Source organism: Anabrus simplex, chromosome 7 (assembly GCF_040414725.1).
Source record: "Anabrus simplex isolate iqAnaSimp1 chromosome 7, ASM4041472v1, whole genome shotgun sequence".
Taxonomy (NCBI): domain Eukaryota; kingdom Metazoa; phylum Arthropoda; class Insecta; order Orthoptera; family Tettigoniidae; genus Anabrus; species Anabrus simplex.
This window is the reverse complement of record NC_090271.1, coordinates 240,571,808-240,586,460: the sequence shown is the minus strand read 5'-3', so window position 1 is coordinate 240,586,460 and position 14,653 is coordinate 240,571,808.

The following is a 14,653-nucleotide window of genomic DNA, read 5'->3' as shown; positions in this document are numbered from 1 at the left end:
GTGTGTCAAACAACGAAATATACTTGTAAAAATCACCAAATTTACGAACAATCCAGAAATACGGCCAAATTTAACGTATAAGGGAGAGAGATACGACAAAATGTCACGGGACCAAAGTTGTAGATCACTCCGAATTGAAGGGACATTGTGCCATCCGTTTTGTGATACGACTTACCGTTTAGCCAAAAAATAGCTCAAAAGGAATGTCTGCACAGTCATTAAAATTGCCTATATATTTCGATATCTTAGGGGGGTAAAAAGTGAAAAATTTGAACATCTTGGAATTTTTCCGTCGGTTAGGGACCAAAAGCTATAATTTCACCAAATTTCAATTGTCTACTTCGTCTGGCAGGTTGTGCCGCCATTTTGATTTGGGGGGATAGGGGATAAAAATGAGGAAATTCTCGAAAATTTTTAAGCCCACGAAACCTATAGGTTATCGTTTTGGATATACTATACGACTGTGTTCTTATGCTGAGCCCAAAATTTGAGCCCCCCCAGCGTGCCCCCTTCAGGGAATTTTGAGAATTTCCGATTTTTCTAGGGATCCTGGGGTCATCAGTTTCCTCCGTACCAAGTTTCAAATTTCTGAGATTTATGGAAGTGCCTCATTAATTCACGTCTTTTTTCATTTTTAAATATTTATATATACATCGCTCCAGCCCGACTTGCTTTTATATACTGTATATAGATGACGGATAAGCATGAGCACGTTGAAAAGTGCAGACTTCCACTTCGAGATTCATATCTCCTAAACGGTTTATGATATTAAGAAACGGTTTGCGCCATCAGACGCCTCATTTATCGCTCTACATATTTGTTTCTAAACCATTTCCTCGTATCTCCCATATTAAGGGGGTAAATTGAGATCAAATTTTGAATAGGGTGAAATTTGGGTGCATTTTTAACATTTTACATTACGTTTTGCCTACTTATGTATAAGCTAGAATCATGAAATTTGGTACACATATGTCCCTTAATCGTGCCAACGTGCGCACACAACGTGATGATCCTATCATTCTTATAAGTGTGTCAAACAACGAAATATACTTGTAAAAATCACCAAATTTACGAACAATCCAGAAATACGGCCAAATTTAACGTATAAGGGAGAGAGATACGACAAAATGTCACGGGACCAAAGTTGTAGATCACTCCGAATTGAAGGGACATTGTGCCATCCGTTTTGTGATACGACTTACCGTTTAGCCAAAAAATAGCTCAAAAGGAATGTCTGCACAGTCATTAAAATTGCCTATATATTTCGATATCTTAGGGGGGTAAAAAGTGAAAAATTTGAACATCTTGGAATTTTTCCGTCGGTTAGGGACCAAAAGCTATAATTTCACCAAATTTCAATTGTCTACTTCGTCTGGCAGGTTGTGCCGCCATTTTGATTTGGGGGGATAGGGGATAAAAATGAGGAAATTCTCGAAAATTTTTAAGCCCACGAAACCTATAGGTTATCGTTTTGGATATACTATACGACTGTGTTCTTATGCTGAGCCCAAAATTTGAGCCCCCCCAGCGTGCCCCCTTCAGGGAATTTTGAGAATTTCCGATTTTTCTAGGGATCCTGGGGTCATCAGTTTCCTCCGTACCAAGTTTCAAATTTCTGAGATTTATGGAAGTGCCTCATTAATTCACGTCTTTTTTCATTTTTAAATATTTATATATACATCGCTCCAGCCCGACTTGCTTTTATATACTGTATATAGATGACGGATAAGCATGAGCACGTTGAAAAGTGCAGACTTCCACTTCGAGATTCATATCTCCTAAACGGTTTATGATATTAAGAAACGGTTTGCGCCATCAGACGCCTCATTTATCGCTCTACATATTTGTTTCTAAACCATTTCCTCGTATCTCCCATATTAAGGGGGTAAATTGAGATCAAATTTTGAATAGGGTGAAATTTGGGTGCATTTTTAACATTTTACATTACGTTTTGCCTACTTATGTATAAGCTAGAATCATGAAATTTGGTACACATATGTCCCTTAATCGTGCCAACGTGCGCACACAACGTGATGATCCTATCATTCTTATAAGTGTGTCAAACAACGAAATATACTTGTAAAAATCACCAAATTTACGAACAATCCAGAAATACGGCCAAATTTAACGTATAAGGGAGAGAGATACGACAAAATGTCACGGGACCAAAGTTGTAGATCACTCCGAATTGAAGGGACATTGTGCCATCCGTTTTGTGATACGACTTACCGTTTAGCCAAAAAATAGCTCAAAAGGAATGTCTGCACAGTCATTAAAATTGCCTATATATTTCGATATCTTAGGGGGGTAAAAAGTGAAAAATTTGAACATCTTGGAATTTTTCCGTCGGTTAGGGACCAAAAGCTATAATTTCACCAAATTTCAATTGTCTACTTCGTCTGGCAGGTTGTGCCGCCATTTTGATTTGGGGGGATAGGGGATAAAAATGAGGAAATTCTCGAAAATTTTTAAGCCCACGAAACCTATAGGTTATCGTTTTGGATATACTATACGACTGTGTTCTTATGCTGAGCCCAAAATTTGAGCCCCCCCAGCGTGCCCCCTTCAGGGAATTTTGAGAATTTCCGATTTTTCTAGGGATCCTGGGGTCATCAGTTTCCTCCGTACCAAGTTTCAAATTTCTGAGATTTCTGGAAGTGCCTCATTAATTCACGTCTTTTTCATTTTTAAATATTTATATATACATCGCTCCAGCCCGACTTGCTTTTATATATATAGATGACGGATAAGCATGAGCACGTTGAAAAGTGCAGACTTCCACTTCGAGATTCATATCTTCTAAACGGTTTATGATATTAAGAAACGGTTTGCGCCCTCAGACGCCTCATTTATCGCTCTACATGTTTGTTTCTAAACCATTTCCTCGTATCTCCCATATTAAGGGGGTAAATTGAGTTCAAATTTTGAATAGGGTGAAATTTGGGTGCAATTTAAACATTTGACATTACATTTTGCCTACTTATGTATAAGCTAGAATCATGAAATTTGGTACACATATGTCCCTTAATCGTGCCAATGTGTGCACACAACGTGATGATCCTATCATTGTTATAAGTGTGTCAAACAATAAAATATACTTGTAAAACTCACCAAATTTACGAACAATCCAGAAATACGGCCAAATTTAACGTATAAGGGAGAGAGATACGACAAAATGTCACAGGACCAAAGTTGTAGATCACTCCGAATTGAAGGGACATTGTGCCATCCGTTTTGTGATACGACTTACCGTTTAGCCAAAAAATAGCTCAAAAGGAATGTCTGCACAGTCATTAAAATTGCCTCAATATGTCGATATCTTTGGGGGTAAAAGGTGAAAAATTTGAACATCTCGGAATTTTCCCGTCGGTTAGGGACCAAAAGCTATAATTTCACCAAATTTCAATTGTCTACCTCGTCTCGCAGGTTGTGCCGCCATCTTGATTTGGGGGGATGCGGGATAAAAATGGGGAAATTCCCGAAAATTTTTAAGCCCACGAAACCTATAGGTTATCGTTTTGGATATACTATACGACTGTGTTCTTATGCTGAGCCCAAAATTTGAGCCCCCCCAGCGTGCCCCCTTCAGGGAATTTTGAGAATTTCCGATTTTTCTAGGGATCTTGGGGTCATCAGTTTCCCTCGTACCAAGTTTCAAATTTCTGAGATTTCTGGAAGTGCCTCATTAATTCACGTCTTTTTTCATTTTTAAATATTTATATATACATCGCTCCAGCCCGACTTGCTTTTATATACTGTATATAGATGACGGATAAGCATGAGCACGTTGAAAAGTGCAGACTTCCACTTCGAGATTCATATCTCCTAAACGGTTTATGATATTAAGAAACGGTTTGCGCCATCAGACGCCTCATTTATCGCTCTACATATTTGTTTCTAAACCATTTCCTCGTATCTCCCATATTAAGGGGGTAAATTGAGATCAAATTTTGAATAGGGTGAAATTTGGGTGCATTTTTAACATTTTACATTACGTTTTGCCTACTTATGTATAAGCTAGAATCATGAAATTTGGTACACACATGTCCCTTAATCGTCCCAACGTGCGCACACAACGTGATGATCCTATCATTCTTATAAGTGTGTCAAACAACGAAATATACTTGTAAAAATCACCAAATTTACGAACAATCCAGAAATACGGCCAAATTTAACGTATAAGGGAGAGAGATACGACAAAATGTCACGGGACCAAAGTTGTAGATCACTCCGAATTGAAGGGACATTGTGCCATCCGTTTTGTGATACGACTTACCGTTTAGCCAAAAAATAGCTCAAAAGGAATGTCTGCACAGTCATTAAAATTGCCTATATATTTCGATATCTTAGGGGGGTAAAAAGTGAAAAATTTGAACATCTTGGAATTTTTCCGTCGGTTAGGGACCAAAAGCTATAATTTCACCAAATTTCAATTGTCTACTTCGTCTGGCAGGTTGTGCCGCCATTTTGATTTGGGGGGATAGGGGATAAAAATGAGGAAATTCTCGAAAATTTTTAAGCCCACGAAACCTATAGGTTATCGTTTTGGATATACTATACGACTGTGTTCTTATGCTGAGCCCAAAATTTGAGCCCCCCCAGCGTGCCCCCTTCAGGGAATTTTGAGAATTTCCGATTTTTCTAGGGATCCTGGGGTCATCAGTTTCCTCCGTACCAAGTTTCAAATTTCTGAGATTTATGGAAGTGCCTCATTAATTCACGTCTTTTTTCATTTTTAAATATTTATATATACATCGCTCCAGCCCGACTTGCTTTTATATACTGTATATAGATGACGGATAAGCATGAGCACGTTGAAAAGTGCAGACTTCCACTTCGAGATTCATATCTCCTAAACGGTTTATGATATTAAGAAACGGTTTGCGCCATCAGACGCCTCATTTATCGCTCTACATATTTGTTTCTAAACCATTTCCTCGTATCTCCCATATTAAGGGGGTAAATTGAGATCAAATTTTGAATAGGGTGAAATTTGGGTGCATTTTTAACATTTTACATTACGTTTTGCCTACTTATGTATAAGCTAGAATCATGAAATTTGGTACACATATGTCCCTTAATCGTGCCAACGTGCGCACACAACGTGATGATCCTATCATTCTTATAAGTGTGTCAAACAACGAAATATACTTGTAAAAATCACCAAATTTACGAACAATCCAGAAATACGGCCAAATTTAACGTATAAGGGAGAGAGATACGACAAAATGTCACGGGACCAAAGTTGTAGATCACTCCGAATTGAAGGGACATTGTGCCATCCGTTTTGTGATACGACTTACCGTTTAGCCAAAAAATAGCTCAAAAGGAATGTCTGCACAGTCATTAAAATTGCCTATATATTTCGATATCTTAGGGGGGTAAAAAGTGAAAAATTTGAACATCTTGGAATTTTTCCGTCGGTTAGGGACCAAAAGCTATAATTTCACCAAATTTCAATTGTCTACTTCGTCTGGCAGGTTGTGCCGCCATTTTGATTTGGGGGGATAGGGGATAAAAATGAGGAAATTCTCGAAAATTTTTAAGCCCACGAAACCTATAGGTTATCGTTTTGGATATACTATACGACTGTGTTCTTATGCTGAGCCCAAAATTTGAGCCCCCCCAGCGTGCCCCCTTCAGGGAATTTTGAGAATTTCCGATTTTTCTAGGGATCCTGGGGTCATCAGTTTCCTCCGTACCAAGTTTCAAATTTCTGAGATTTCTGGAAGTGCCTCATTAATTCACGTCTTTTTCATTTTTAAATATTTATATATACATCGCTCCAGCCCGACTTGCTTTTATATATATAGATGACGGATAAGCATGAGCACGTTGAAAAGTGCAGACTTCCACTTCGAGATTCATATCTTCTAAACGGTTTATGATATTAAGAAACGGTTTGCGCCCTCAGACGCCTCATTTATCGCTCTACATGTTTGTTTCTAAACCATTTCCTCGTATCTCCCATATTAAGGGGGTAAATTGAGTTCAAATTTTGAATAGGGTGAAATTTGGGTGCAATTTAAACATTTGACATTACATTTTGCCTACTTATGTATAAGCTAGAATCATGAAATTTGGTACACATATGTCCCTTAATCGTGCCAATGTGTGCACACAACGTGATGATCCTATCATTGTTATAAGTGTGTCAAACAATAAAATATACTTGTAAAACTCACCAAATTTACGAACAATCCAGAAATACGGCCAAATTTAACGTATAAGGGAGAGAGATACGACAAAATGTCACAGGACCAAAGTTGTAGATCACTCCGAATTGAAGGGACATTGTGCCATCCGTTTTGTGATACGACTTACCGTTTAGCCAAAAAATAGCTCAAAAGGAATGTCTGCACAGTCATTAAAATTGCCTCAATATGTCGATATCTTTGGGGGTAAAAGGTGAAAAATTTGAACATCTCGGAATTTTCCCGTCGGTTAGGGACCAAAAGCTATAATTTCACCAAATTTCAATTGTCTACCTCGTCTCGCAGGTTGTGCCGCCATCTTGATTTGGGGGGATGCGGGATAAAAATGGGGAAATTCCCGAAAATTTTTAAGCCCACGAAACCTATAGGTTATCGTTTTGGATATACTATACGACTGTGTTCTTATGCTGAGCCCAAAATTTGAGCCCCCCCAGCGTGCCCCCTTCAGGGAATTTTGAGAATTTCCGATTTTTCTAGGGATCTTGGGGTCATCAGTTTCCCTCGTACCAAGTTTCAAATTTCTGAGATTTCTGGAAGTGCCTCATTAATTCACGTCTTTTTTCATTTTTAAATATTTATATATACATCGCTCCAGCCCGACTTGCTTTTATATACTGTATATAGATGACGGATAAGCATGAGCACGTTGAAAAGTGCAGACTTCCACTTCGAGATTCATATCTCCTAAACGGTTTATGATATTAAGAAACGGTTTGCGCCATCAGACGCCTCATTTATCGCTCTACATATTTGTTTCTAAACCATTTCCTCGTATCTCCCATATTAAGGGGGTAAATTGAGATCAAATTTTGAATAGGGTGAAATTTGGGTGCATTTTTAACATTTTACATTACGTTTTGCCTACTTATGTATAAGCTAGAATCATGAAATTTGGTACACACATGTCCCTTAATCGTGCCAACGTGCGCACACAACGTGATGATCCTATCATTCTTATAAGTGTGTCAAACAACGAAATATACTTGTAAAAATCACCAAATTTACGAACAATCCAGAAATACGGCCAAATTTAACGTATAAGGGAGAGAGATACGACAAAATGTCACGGGACCAAAGTTGTAGATCACTCCGAATTGAAGGGACACTGTGCCATCCGTTTTGTGATACGACTTACCGTTTAGCCAAAAAATAGCTCAAAAGGAATGTCTGCACAGTCATTAAAATTGCCTATATATTTCGATATCTTAGGGGGGTAAAAAGTGAAAAATTTGAATATCTTGGAATTTTTCCGTCGGTTAGGGACCAAAAGCTATAATTTCACCAAATTTCAATTGTCTACTTCGTCTGGCAGGTTGTGCCGCCATTTTGATTTGGGGGGATAGGGGATAAAAATGAGGAAATTCTCGAAAATTTTTAAGCCCACGAAACCTATAGGTTATCGTTTTGGATATACTATACGACTGTGTTCTTATGCTGAGCCCAAAATTTGAGCCCCCCCAGCGTGCCCCCTTCAGGGAATTTTGAGAATTTCCGATTTTTCTAGGGATCCTGGGGTCATCAGTTTCCTCCGTACCAAGTTTCAAATTTCTGAGATTTATGGAAGTGCCTCATTAATTCACGTCTTTTTTCATTTTTAAATATTTATATATACATCGCTCCAGCCCGACTTGCTTTTATATACTGTATATAGATGACGGATAAGCATGAGCACGTTGAAAAGTGCAGACTTCCACTTCGAGATTCATATCTCCTAAACGGTTTATGATATTAAGAAACGGTTTGCGCCATCAGACGCCTCATTTATCGCTCTACATATTTGTTTCTAAACCATTTCCTCGTATCTCCCATATTAAGGGGGTAAATTGAGATCAAATTTTGAATAGGGTGAAATTTGGGTGCATTTTTAACATTTTACATTACGTTTTGCCTACTTATGTATAAGCTAGAATCATGAAATTTGGTACACATATGTCCCTTAATCGTGCCAACGTGCGCACACAACGTGATGATCCTATCATTCTTATAAGTGTGTCAAACAACGAAATATACTTGTAAAAATCACCAAATTTACGAACAATCCAGAAATACGGCCAAATTTAACGTATAAGGGAGAGAGATACGACAAAATGTCACGGGACCAAAGTTGTAGATCACTCCGAATTGAAGGGACATTGTGCCATCCGTTCTGTGATACGACTTACCGTTTAGCCAAAAAATAGCTCAAAAGGAATGTCTGCACAGTCATTAAAATTGCCTATATATTTCGATATCTTAGGGGGGTAAAAAGTGAAAAATTTGAACATCTTGGAATTTTTCCGTCGGTTAGGGACCAAAAGCTATAATTTCACCAAATTTCAATTGTCTACTTCGTCTGGCAGGTTGTGCCGCCATTGTGATTTGGGGGGATAGGGGATAAAAATGAGGAAATTCTCGAAAATTTTTAAGCCCACGAAACCTATAGGTTATCGTTTTGGATATACTATACGACTGTGTTCTTATGCTGAGCACAAAATTTGAGCCCCCCCAGCGTGCCCCCTTCAGGGAATTTTGAGAATTTCCGATTTTTCTAGGGATCCTGGGGTCATCAGTTTCCTCCGTACCAAGTTTCAAATTTCTGAGATTTATGGAAGTGCCTCATTAATTCACGTCTTTTTTCATTTTTAAATATTTATATATACATCGCTCCAGCCCGACTTGCTTTTATATATATAGACTAGCAAATGTACCCGTGCTTCGCTACGGTATTCTACATTGTATACGGATATCGACGTAAATACTGTGCGTGCAGCAAATGAGATTGTTTTAAAATTGCATGTCTCTTAGCCTTATCCGAGAAATAGCATGGGGAGGTCCACATACGTTGTTTCCAATGTAAAGTGAGGGTTGCGGAGTTGTGAAGATAACGCCAGGCTCACTTGCCTACTGCCATTCAAAATCGAGTTGGCAAGTTTACATTATAATTGCAGGCCCCAATGCCTACTGCGCGGTCACAATCGATTTGGGGAGTTTTAGTTACAATGGCAGACCCATTTCCTACTTTCAGACAGGTTACAGTTGAGGAGTTTTTATTATAATACCAGGCAACTTCCCTACCACCAGTCAAAATTGAGTTGTGCAGTTATCATTATAATGACAGTCCCTTTTTACTGCTGCTAGGCAGCTTACTGCCAGTCACACAGAATTAGTGAGTTTCCATGAAAATAGCAGGCCACTATGCCTAATGCTAGTCAAATTTTAGATTGGAACATTTGTTTATAATGGCGGGCACCCTGGCCTAGAGCCAAACACAATAGAGTAGGGGACTTTCGAACAAAACTGCATGATCCCTTGCCTTCTGCAAGACAAATCGAAAAGTGAATTATTCATTAAAATGGTAGGCCCTCCTTGCTAATGCCAGTTACACAGGAGTTGGAGAAGGACCCCATTCCTACTGCCAGCAGTCAAAGTCGGTGTAGGGAGTACTGATTACAATAGCAGACACATCCTTTCTCGATCGCTACAAATCGACATCAATGAATATATACAGATGGACATACGAAAGTATATGAATGTTTACAATATTGCAGACCTTTATTTACAGATTAACTGCTGCTAAACGGTACGTCATATCAACAAAGGATTGTACCGTAAGGCGCAGTATTTAGCGATCTAAATGACTGGTCCTATGATATTTTCTCGCATCTTATCTATTCATGGGTCAGATTGAATCAGAAACGTTGAATAGGTTGAAATTTGTGTAAGAATATCTTACATTGCATTACTTTTCGGATAATTATGTGACATAGCATTTGGCTCACATATGGGTACGGATTGGGCCAATGTTCGTGTAGAGTTTGATCATACTATCTTTCCTGTAAGTGATTGAAATGATGCACATGAGAAGAAAAGGTTTAGAAATTAATTTCCATTAAGGCAGGTAGAATTCCATTAAGTTTGGTTGTGTGTATTTTGAGGGAGTGCAAAAACACGGTTTCGGTTTCGTATAAACCCCCAATTAGTTCAGGGATTTAGAAACAATATTTGCCCTAAAACTTCCCCAAAGGATAGGTGGATTCTAAATATGAAGTTTGGTGGAAATATATCCAGTAGTTTTCAAGTTAGAGAAAGACAAACAGACCAAACAAAAAATCAAACAAAGAAACAAACAAACAAACTAACTAACTAAATAACTAACAGACACCAAGGAAACCTACCCTTGGACAGATGGATGCTATATATAAAATTTGGTTCAAATATCTTCTTTGTTTTCAAGTTTGTAAGAAGTACGCTTTACACGCACCCGCTCTTGCGTTAAGTCCGCTGGGATTTGTACCGAAAAACGGTCCGTTAATGATATCTCCCTTACTAAATCCTGTTATCGAAATGATGCACATGAGAAAAAAAGGTTTAGAAATTAATTTTCATTAAGGCAGGTTGATTTCCATTAAGTTCGGTTGTGTATGCTTTGAGGGAGTGCAAAATCACCGTTTCGGTTTCGTAAAAATCCCCACTCAGTTCACGGATTTAGAAACGATATTTGCGCTAAAACCTACCCAAGGAGAGGTGGATTCTAAATATGAAGTTTGGTGGAAATATATATTTAGTAGTTTTCAAGTTATAGAAGGACAGACAAACAGACAAACAGACAAAGAGACTAACAGACAAACAAACAGACAAACAGACACAAAAGCTAAAAATGATGCAGATGGTCATTATTACACCTGAAACGGATAACTGTACGGAAATTTCGCCAAAATAATCAATGTACAGATGTACGAAAATTTTTAAGCCCACGAAACCTATAGGTTATCGTTTTGGATATACTATACGACTGTGTTCTTATGCTGAGCCCAAAATTTGAGCCCCCCAGCGTGCCCCCTTCAGGGAATTTTGAGAATTTCCGATTTTTCTAGGGATCTTGGGGTCATCAGTTTCCCTCGTACCAAGTTTCAAATTTCTGAGATTTCTGGAAGCGCCTCATTAATTCACGTCTTTTTTCATTTTTAAATATTTATATATACATCGCTCCAGCCCGACTTGCTTTTATATACTGTATATAGATGACGGATAAGCATGAGCACGTTGAAAAGTGCAGACTTCCACTTCGAGATTCATATCTTCTAAACGGTTTATGATATTAAGAAACGGTTTGCGCCCTCAGACGCCTCATTTATCGCTCTACATGTTTGTTTCTAAACCATTTCCTCGTATCTCCCATATTAAGGGGGTAAATTGAGTTCAAATTTTGAATAGGGTGAAATTTGGGTGCAATTTAAACATTTGACATTACATTTTGCCTACTTATGTATAAGCTAGAATCATGAAATTTGGTACACATATGTCCCTTAATCGTGCCAATGTGTGCACACAACGTGATGATCCTATCATTGTTATAAGTGTGTCAAACAATAAAATATACTTGTAAAACTCACCAAATTTACGAACAATCCAGAAATACGGCCAAATTTAACGTATAAGGGAGAGAGATACGACAAAATGTCACAGGACCAAAGTTGTAGATCACTCCGAATTGAAGGGACATTGTGCCATCCGTTTTGTGATACGACTTACCGTTTAGCCAAAAAATAGCTCAAAAGGAATGTCTGCACAGTCATTAAAATTGCCTCAATATGTCGATATCTTTGGGGGTAAAAGGTGAAAAATTTGAACATCTCGGAATTTTCCCGTCGGTTAGGGACCAAAAGCTATAATTTCACCAAATTTCAATTGTCTACCTCGTCTCGCAGGTTGTGCCGCCATCTTGATTTGGGGGGATGCGGGATAAAAATGGGGAAATTCCCGAAAATTTTTAAGCCCACGAAACCTATAGGTTATCGTTTTGGATATACTATACGACTGTGTTCTTATGCTGAGCACAAAATTTGAGCCCCCCCAGCGTGCCCCCTTCAGGGAATTTTGAGAATTTCCGATTTTTCTAGGGATCTTGGGGTCATCAGTTTCCCTCGTACCAAGTTTCAAATTTCTGAGATTTCTGGAAGTGCCTCATTAATTCACGTCTTTTTTCATTTTTAAATATTTATATATACATCGCTCCAGCCCGACTTGCTTTTATATATATGGATGACGGATAAGCATGAGCACGTTGAAAAGTGCAGACTTCCACTTCGAGATTCATATCTCCTAAACGGTTTATGATATTAAGAAACGGTTTGCGCCATCAGACGCCTCATTTATCGCTCTACATATTTGTTTCTAAACCATTTCCTCGTATCTCCCATATTAAGGGGGTAAATTGAGATCAAATTTTGAATAGGGTGAAATTTGGGTGCATTTTTAACATTTTACATTACGTTTTGCCTACTTATGTATAAGCTAGAATCATGAAATTTGGTACACACATGTCCCTTAATCGTGCCAACGTGCGCACACAACGTGATGATCCTATCATTCTTATAAGTGTGTCAAACAACGAAATATACTTGTAAAAATCACCAAATTTACGAACAATCCAGAAATACGGCCAAATTTAACGTATAAGGGAGAGAGATACGACAAAATGTCACGGGACCAAAGTTGTAGATCACTCCGAATTGAAGGGACATTGTGCCATCCGTTTTGTGATACGACTTACCGTTTAGCCAAAAAATAGCTCAAAAGGAATGTCTGCACAGTCATTAAAATTGCCTATATATTTCGATATCTTAGGGGGGTAAAAAGTGAAAAATTTGAACATCTTGGAATTTTTCCGTCGGTTAGGGACCAAAAGCTATAATTTCACCAAATTTCAATTGTCTACTTCGTCTGGCAGGTTGTGCCGCCATTTTGATTTGGGGGGATAGGGGATAAAAATGAGGAAATTCTCGAAAATTTTTAAGCCCACGAAACCTATAGGTTATCGTTTTGGATATACTATACGACTGTGTTCTTATGCTGAGCCCAAAATTTGAGCCCCCCCAGCGTGCCCCCTTCAGGGAATTTTGAGAATTTCCGATTTTTCTAGGGATCCTGGGGTCATCAGTTTCCTCCGTACCAAGTTTCAAATTTCTGAGATTTATGGAAGTGCCTCATTAATTCACGTCTTTTTTCATTTTTAAATATTTATATATACATCGCTCCAGCCCGACTTGCTTTTATATACTGTATATAGATGACGGATAAGCATGAGCACGTTGAAAAGTGCAGACTTCCACTTCGAGATTCATATCTCCTAAACGGTTTATGATATTAAGAAACGGTTTGCGCCATCAGACGCCTCATTTATCGCTCTACATATTTGTTTCTAAACCATTTCCTCGTATCTCCCATATTAAGGGGGTAAATTGAGATCAAATTTTGAATAGGGTGAAATTTGGGTGCATTTTTAACATTTTACATTACGTTTTGCCTACTTATGTATAAGCTAGAATCATGAAATTTGGTACACATATGTCCCTTAATCGTGCCAACGTGCGCACACAACGTGATGATCCTATCATTCTTATAAGTGTGTCAAACAACGAAATATACTTGTAAAAATCACCAAATTTACGAACAATCCAGAAATACGGCCAAATTTAACGTATAAGGGAGAGAGATACGACAAAATGTCACGGGACCAAAGTTGTAGATCACTCCGAATTGAAGGGACATTGTGCCATCCGTTTTGTGATACGACTTACCGTTTAGCCAAAAAATAGCTCAAAAGGAATGTCTGCACAGTCATTAAAATTGCCTATATATTTCGATATCTTAGGGGGGTAAAAAGTGAAAAATTTGAACATCTTGGAATTTTTCCGTCGGTTAGGGACCAAAAGCTATAATTTCACCAAATTTCAATTGTCTACTTCGTCTGGCAGGTTGTGCCGCCATTTTGATTTGGGGGGATAGGGGATAAAAATGAGGAAATTCTCGAAAATTTTTAAGCCCACGAAACCTATAGGTTATCGTTTTGGATATACTATACGACTGTGTTCTTATGCTGAGCCCAAAATTTGAGCCCCCCCAGCGTGCCCCCTTCAGGGAATTTTGAGAATTTCCGATTTTTCTAGGGATCCTGGGGTCATCAGTTTCCTCCGTACCAAGTTTCAAATTTCTGAGATTTATGGAAGTGCCTCATTAATTCACGTCTTTTTTCATTTTTAAATATTTATATATACATCGCTCCAGCCCGACTTGCTTTTATATACTGTATATAGATGACGGATAAGCATGAGCACGTTGAAAAGTGCAGACTTCCACTTCGAGATTCATATCTCCTAAACGGTTTATGATATTAAGAAACGGTTTGCGCCATCAGACGCCTCATTTATCGCTCTACATATTTGTTTCTAAACCATTTCCTCGTATCTCCCATATTAAGGGGGTAAATTGAGATCAAATTTTGAATAGGGTGAAATTTGGGTGCATTTTTAACATTTTACATTACGTTTTGCCTACTTATGTATAAGCTAGAATCATGAAATTTGGTACACATATGTCCCTTAATCGTGCCAACGTGCGCACACAACGTGATGATCCTATCATTCTTATAAGTGTGTCAAACAACGAAATATACTTGT